We start from the raw sequence: 8,652 nt of genomic DNA, 5'->3' as shown, positions 1-8,652 counted from the left end.
TATCAAACTCGCCCTCGTACAAATAACATAACGCTTGGTGGTTTGTCCAAAGACAGAATTGGTTGTATAATTGAAAAAAGAATTAGGAAGATGGCCCAATTACAACCATGTCCCAACGACATCAATGGGTGCAAAGGGCATATTCTAATCTCTACCCTTTTTAGTATAAATAAATACATAACTACGAGATAAAACAAAAATCATTAACGTACTAGATTGGTTATTGAAAAGGTTTTTTTTTTTGTCTTTTTTTTTTATAAACCGGGATAAATTCTCAAATGCAAAATTTATTTATAGAAAGTAGAGCGATGTAAGACACAAGGTCCACCATTGTGCATGCTAATAATAGAGCTAAGGTGACGAGCTCGTACTATTGACAATAACTATAATTCAAATATTAAACACATTAATAACAAAACAAAAAAATATATATATTATGATAATGCCTATAAATTATTTAGTGCTAAACACCCTTTTTAACTAAATCTTAGCTAGGCGTGAAAGTTACATTTTAATCATGTTTTCACTAGTACTGTGGGTGGAATTAAGCTTAAGAACTTACTTTGGGATGTTGAATGAATAAATGAATGGAGAGGGCTTTCTATATGCATGTATGTATGTATGAAAATGTTGTTTTAATAGTTAGTTATGATATTTCTACAATATTTATGTATTTTATTTTTTTTGTTATATTAATACAAATGTATAATATAATATATTAATACAAAAATATTATTAATAATTAAAATTATTATAACAAAGCTTTTTAAGTGTTAAAATATTTGAACATTTTGTAGACATACATACATATATATATATATATATAAGTCAGCGTCCTAGGAACCTTTACCTTAGAGTAGAGATGGCAAATGGGCGGGTCCAACTGGCTGACCTGGCCCGCCTCCCGCTTGGCCCACTCATTTAGTGGCCTGGGTCAAATTTGGCCCACAAGGGAGGCGGGCCGGGCCGAGTAATAGGAATTAGTGCCTGGCACGGCACTATGACCCTTAATAAATGGGCCAAGACAGGTCGGGTCAGGCCAACCCATGGGCCATTGATTTTTAATTTTTTAAACATTTTTTTCTCAAATGCAACAAATATTTTTAAAAATATGTTTATAAATAATTACAAACGATTGTCGATTTTATATTTTTCAATGTCCTTCTCTTTGAAGGGCGCCCAACTCCTTCATATGTTAAAAATACCTACAAAAAACCACCATCGAGGTTGCCCCCGAGAGCAGTCCAACGCTTAAGTTAGTATAATTTCAATAACAAACTTATATTAAAATGCAAATGAATAGTAGGTTATTAAATAACATTAAAAAAATAAACTGATATTTAAGTGTTGCCCAATCTCCTTGATTCCTTCAAACGGTACAAGTACTTGCAAAGAATTGTCCTTGAGATTGCTCCTGAGGGTACTCCGATGCTTAAGTTAATATGGTTTGAAGAAAAAAATAATAAAATCTAAAGTACGAGAAAATAATTGACAATTAAAATACATAAAAAAGCTCAAACCAATAATTGCGAGGCGTATTACCTTTAAGAGGAAATATCACTATGTTGTGGATGGCCCTACACTCATTATGTTTTGATTCACTAGATTTATCGTACAAATCTATCCTTTATTCGTCAAATTCAGCATCCAACCAATCCTTGAAGCATATACACATTTCTAATGTCGTATGTTGTAATCTCAGTCTCTTTGGGTTGAGCACCCTATTTCCTGCAAAAAAAACCCCGACTCCAATGGCATTGTGGACGCCGGGGGGGTTAGTAGATCTCGAGCCATGGCGACCAACACTGGATACATGTGTTGATTTTGACGCCACCATGATAAAATATCAAATGTATTAATTTGATCATTAGAAAATGAAGATCTCATATTTAAATAAAATTCAAATTCGTTAAACCCACTAGATATTTATGGACCGCCCTTTCGTTTTTTTGATTTGAGATATGTGGACCACCCTCATTTTAAGAATCCCTTAGACTTCCTTAGTGAAGAAGAATTTTCACTACTTGATTTATTATCAAAACGGGACTCATAAATTATACATTTCAAAAATTAAATTTCAAACTTTTGTTTTTATTTCTTCTGTGTCAACCCCCATAGTCGTTTCGTAAAACTCCAAAAAGTATTCAACACATTCCCACTTTTGTGTGAAATCTAATATAACTGCTATAAGATATAATAACAATATATTACTCCAATATTTTAAAAAAAAAATCATCGGGGCTATAAATTGTCCATATATATTTGAATCCCTATGTTCTGCAAAAACAACGAACAATAAGAAATATTTTACGAATAAAAATATGTGTGGTAAGATATTTACAACCAGAAAATATTTTTGTTACACTATAAAATGTTTCTAATATATATATATATATATATAATAACATCTACTTGTTCCTAATCACTATCCCTTAGTTGATATGCTTCTACCATTTCTCTATTATAAAATAATTCAAGTTGTTGTTTATATGGTTTAGTTTTTTGTAACAACAAATAAGTTGAATTCCACCTAATTTGAACATCAATTGAAAATCTTCTATATGGTAAGTCAAATCCATTAATAAGTTATTTCCACTCTCAGGAACGAGATTCACTACTTCGAATTAAAGTTAAAACACCCCTTATTTTAGCTAATGCCACATTATATATTTGTAAATCATTCTGTACACATAAGTTTAAAATATGGCATGCACATCTATTGTGAAATAATTGTCCATCTAAAATTAAGAAAAGTTTGCATTTTAGTCGTTCAATGGCAGAGCCATTGTTACTCGCATTATCAGATAAGATTGTCATTATTTTATCAATAATATTATAATTATAACTGGTCTCTTGAATTTTACTTGCAATTAAATTACTTCTATATTGCTCTACTAATTCTATAAATCCAATTATTCTTTTTTGAATTTTTCATTCTTCGTCAATCCAATGTATAATGACGCACATATAGTAGTTATTTATCATAACATCATACCAAATCTCTGACGTTGATGACATCCTTCCATTAAATGCATTAAATTTATTTCTCAATTGTTCTAAATATTCAAGATATAATCTCATCGCTTCATTTTTTAGTCTTTCCTGAAAAACCCCTAGCTGCAAGTTGTAATAAATTTTTACAATACCATTTAAACATTACATACTCCCCAAACAAAACAAAAAAAGTTCAACTTTAATTATTAGTTTTGCTAAGCTAGATTTATCTAATTCTTTATTATATCGAAAAATCAAACCCTTATCTTATTGCAATTGTGTCTGCGTTGCGTCCAGAACGCCATCATCATATTTCAAGGCATGTCTCATCAAGTGTCCAGTCTCACCCCTGGTTGGCATGAGTAGTCTTTTTTGTAAGATCTCGATAATTCGAGAATAATTAATAATTATTAATTTGATCGAGAACAGTTGATAATTATTAATTTAAATTGGGAGCGGTTGGTAGTTAATAATTATTGTATTTATGGTGACTATCGATTATTTGTGAGTTTAAAGAAAATATTAAATTATTTGAAATTTGGGAAAGAGGCAATTAATTATTAAAAATCTTGGGGGTATTTATGTAAATGAAGAAAGATTAAAATAAAAATGATTTGGGTGATAATTCTGAAAAATTCGAGGTCTAGGTGTAATTTTCGGAAATGCCGTGAGGTCTCTTTAAGATTAATGGGGTGTGTATATTATAATGAAGGAGTTGGTAAATGGGATGGCATGCGCGCGCGAGAGTCACCCCAAGTCGCGAGTTCGATTCGCTGGGGGCTCCGTGTGCTGGGGGAAGAAGGAAATTATTTTGGCAGCATGGGCGGGCCAAAACGGCGCTGTTTCGGGGCGTCAGTGCAAGCCATTTGTGCGGCCACGTGGCGCGTGCTAGTGCGCGCATGCCACTGCTCCCATGCGTCTTTTGATTTCCCAATTTTTGAGGCCAAATTGGCCATGCGTTTTGGCCGAATTTCTTTGCTATTTAATGCTTCAATTGAAGCTAAAACAAAGAACAAAATTGGAAAAGAAGCAGACGCTCAGACAGCGTGAAGAAAGGAGAAAATATAGGGGAAATTCAGAAAAAAAAAATTGATTTTGTTCCGTGCAATTGAAGATCTGTAGGGCGAGATAGGTTAATCAGCTTGTATTAAACATTTTCTATGAATTAAATCTTATTTTTAAGTTGTATTTTGGAGGTATTATTATTTTTGTAGTGCATGGGCATTTAGGGCCAAAAATCTACGAAATAAGGCAAGCCCTCTTCACTTTCTAATTTTTAGTGACTTCTTATACCCGTAATAGCCTCGATTTTATATCGATTTAACTAGATTATTGGATATACGCGTATAGGCCTTGTATCGAAGCTTAGTGTAATTAGTAAAATTTACTAATTTGTGCAGTAACAAAGTAAGGAGGTGAGAATCTGCTATTAAAAGGCAAGTTCTAAACCCTACACCCTTTGTGTAAGTTCTCGTTGTTTCTTGTATTTTACCCTCTCCCTTACTCCAATTCGACATCTAGCATTACTTATTGAGTTATTATTCATTTGGTATGATTTAAATTAAATTCGGGACTTTTAGAATTTTAGTTGTTGAAAGCATACGAGGGTTTGTACCGCCCCCATTCCTTTCGGAATGATGCTGAACCCAACTTGGAGATTAGGTTCCTAGATGTGCGGGTTTGATTATGGATTTCTTGGGTGTGAGTACGCTAGAGCTGTCAAGCAGCGAGGCAAGGGTCGGCTGTTTGGTGACGTTGGAGTAGACTATTGTACGGTCCTGAAGTGGACCATCAGGCGGACACTCCTAGTCACTGACCGTTGACCGGTATCAGACACTGCTGACTAGCTCTGCCATTATGTGATTTACTGCATGATTCGATATGTTGTATTACCGTTCATGATTTGATATGCACATGGGCACAAGATGCATGTTGGGGTATTCACTTATTGAGTATGCTTGGACACGGACATTCTAGCGTGGTTAGATTGCATCTAGCACAGGCATATGCATCGCGTGTGGCTTACTATGTGGGTGGAGTATGGCCTGATGCCTGGATATATGGGCGCCGGTGTATCACGTTGATGTTCACTACGCTATTGCATTTTTATGTGCATTGCATGGTTACCAACAATTCATAGGTCTTGGACGGGAGGACCGTTCCGAGAGAGCATATGGCTCGACTATTCTATAACTCGGGTGTCGGAATGACCGTTCTGATGGAGCATACGACTTGGCTATTCTACAACTCGGGTATCGGGAGGACCGATACGAGCATTCAGGTGACGAGAGCACCGACCCGGGACGACACGCATAGGTTTGTTGGAGGTATATGTTGTCTTTTAGGGCAGCGGCAGATTGGTATGGGACTTGGGTGTCGTGTGTCTTGTGTAGGCCCCAAAGACTGATACGTGCTTTTATTTACGCTTTTATATTGTGTTGGGCGTCTCATGGCTTATGTGTGTCTGTTGATGTTCTGGGGAGAGTTTACTGGATATGATCAGCCTGCAGCCTTCCTTTATTTATGTTTGCTAAATCTCTCGACTCACTTTGCTTTTCATCATTCTAGGTAATGGCAGCGTGGGTCAAGGGCAAGGGAGATAGCATCTAGCAGCAAAGTCGATATGGTGTACAGGCAGTTCCGTCAGTCCCCGCCATTCCCTCGTCAGCCCTAGTTGACTCTAATAATTGAGAGGGATTTTCTCTATTATTTTTTACTGTGTCAGGTCATTCATCGTGTCTCTTGTATGTTGGCACAGGAGCCTGTATGCCTTTATTTATCATGTGACCGCTGTGCTAGTGGAGCACCCGTAGTGCATGCATGTGTATAGCTTAGCTTCATCTATTTTTAATTCTTGTGTATGCATGCCAGGGTAGTTCTTGTCTTGTGTTTCATTCTTTCACCTTCCGTAGGCGCTTCTGTTCAGGTAGTCCGGGTGGTTGGGATATTCGAGCGGGGGTGCTTACATCTTTGACCCTTCCTAACTACATTAATGATCCCGAACACTTGCTAGACATTACTACTTCTTTGTCGCTTGGAGTTGCGTTATGAGCTGGACGGCTCCTCATTTGGTTGTTTTGAAGAGGTCTGACCCTCAATTGGTGAGGGTTGCTCAATTGGTAGAGGTGGGTGGTTACAAACATTTGCATATCAGGATTTTGTGATTCGAGAGGTTGTGTTTCTAATTCAGTAAATGATGGATGTGATCATGCCCATTGACTATCACTCCAATCGTTAAAAAAATCATGGGGGAGTGGTCCCATTAAGGATGAAATATAAGGACGTTGGGGGTTTGCAGAAGACGTACTGGCTCGAACGGGCTTCATGGAAGAAGCACTACGATGATCATTTCTGCAAGTAGTAAGGGATTGGCGAAGAAAAGACATGATTGTAAATGCAGAGTAATGAAACCAATCAAAGATATTGAGACACTAGAAAGTATAGTAATTAGCAAAATAGTAACAGCTTATAAAATAGTGTATTAGCAAGAGATGAAGATAGTGAAAGCAATTTTTATGATTGAACAACTTCAACAATCGTTTATTTATAGACGCAAACATTTGAATGTTCCCACGAGTTGCAATGAAAATTCAAATTTTGAATTTCAAAGTGATCAAAATCATGAGAGTCTAGAAAAGTATTAAAAATTTGATGCCATGGTTCCCTAAATCCCTACCATATTCCTTGCCATCAACAATCATGGGAATTTAGAAAACTTTAGACAATTGACCACATTCTATGAAAATTAAAACACTGAATTTAAAAAAGAATCATTGCAAAAGCCGATGATTCCCTACGCACAACAATTCTTTTCAACTTAAATTATATTCCTTAACATTTTTAACAATTTAGATAGTTAATAAAAATATTTTATTATTATGAGCCAAAAAAATAAGAAAATATTTTTTTTATATTTAGAAAGTTTCTTAACCACTTATTAATTACAGATATCTCTAATTCTAAGATGGTTGAAGTAGTTATTTAATTTTTTTTCTATGTATAAAAAAATCACTTAATAGTGACAACTGTCACCTTAATAAAAAAATAAAACTACTCAACCGTATGATAAAAAAAATTGACATTTTTTTCTAGAAAGTTCCTAAACAACATTACCATTTTAGTTACAATTTATTAATATGGGAAAATGTTATTTAAAAATTAATCCATATTCCCTACCAAAACCCATGGTTCCCTGCCATATTCACTGCCATCAAATGCAAGTGGGGTTGAATTATGAGAGTCTAGAAATTGCTATGAAAATTTAAACTTTAAATTTCAAAGTGATCAGAATCATGGCAGCCTAGAAAACTATTGAAAATTTGATGCCATGTTTCTTCGAATTCCTACCATATTCTCTGCCATCAACAATCATAGGAGCCTAGAAAACTATTGACAATTGATCACATGTTATGAAAATTCAAATTTTGAATTTCAAAGAGAATCACTGCAAAAACTCATGATTCCCTGCATATAACAATTATTTTCAACTTAAATTAGTGATGAGAGAAAAATTCTGAAGATCATAACTACCTTGATGCCACCGCGAATTAACCAACGGATGAAAGACACGTGTTCGCCAAGGGACAATTGAGAGAATTACCGCTTGGCTTAAGCTGGGAAAGGCACGTGTCCAGGTCGACCCAGAGATACCTAGAAACCCAAATCCAAGTCCAGCGAGCATATCTCGATATCCTCGGTCTCTATGATTCCCCCAAAGCTTCTAAAAGTGATTGTTGTCCCGAGATTCTCGAGGATGATGGGTATATCTATTCCTCTCCAGATCGTGGTTTCTAAATTGAGGGGATCATTATCCCAAAATGCTCGGAGAAAAATTTCTCCTTCAGTCGTGGAAACAAACTCAATAACAATCCCTTCGCAATATCGGGGAGATTTTCTCCAACGGAAAAAGAGGAAACTCCTGTCTCCATGGGGTCATTCGCGTTCCTCATAAATACAGGTAAACCCACACTGGTGAGGATCTTTTCTTCTGTTTTCTATAAAAATCTCCAATTTTGATAACTTTTTGAAACTAACTTGAGCATTAAAGGGATCACGGGGGAGCGAGTCCTCGACTCTTTTTACAGGTACTTGGTATGAGACAAGGGCAGTGATCGTCCCCGCATGATCATTTAAGTTGAAAATAATTGTTGTACCTAAGAAATCATGAGTTTTTGCAATGATTCTCTTTGAAATTCAAAATTTGAATTTTCATACCATGTGATCGATTGTCAATAGTTTTCTAGGTTCCCATGATTATTGATGATAGAGAATATGGCAGGGATTCAATGAATCATGGCATCAAATTTTCAATAGTTTTCTAAGCTCCCACGACTCTGATCGTTTTGAAATTTAAAGTTTGAATTTTTATAGTAATTTCTAAACTCTCATAATTCAACTCCACTTGCATTTGATGACAGAGAATATGACAAGGAACCATGGGCTTTGGCAAAAATATAGATTAATTTTTAAATAACATTTTCTCATATTGATAAATTGTAACTAAAAAAGCAATGTTGTTTAGGAACTTTCCCAAAAAAAATGTCAATTTTTCTTATCATATGATGCAGTTGAGTAGTTTTATTTTTTTATTAAACTAACAATTGTTACTATTAAGTGATTGTTTTATACATAGAAAAAAAATAACAACTAAATAACTAT

This window comes from Diospyros lotus, chromosome 13 (assembly GCF_014633365.1).
Source record: "Diospyros lotus cultivar Yz01 chromosome 13, ASM1463336v1, whole genome shotgun sequence".
Lineage (NCBI taxonomy): Eukaryota > Viridiplantae > Streptophyta > Magnoliopsida > Ericales > Ebenaceae > Diospyros > Diospyros lotus.
Note: the sequence above shows the minus strand (reverse complement) of the source record.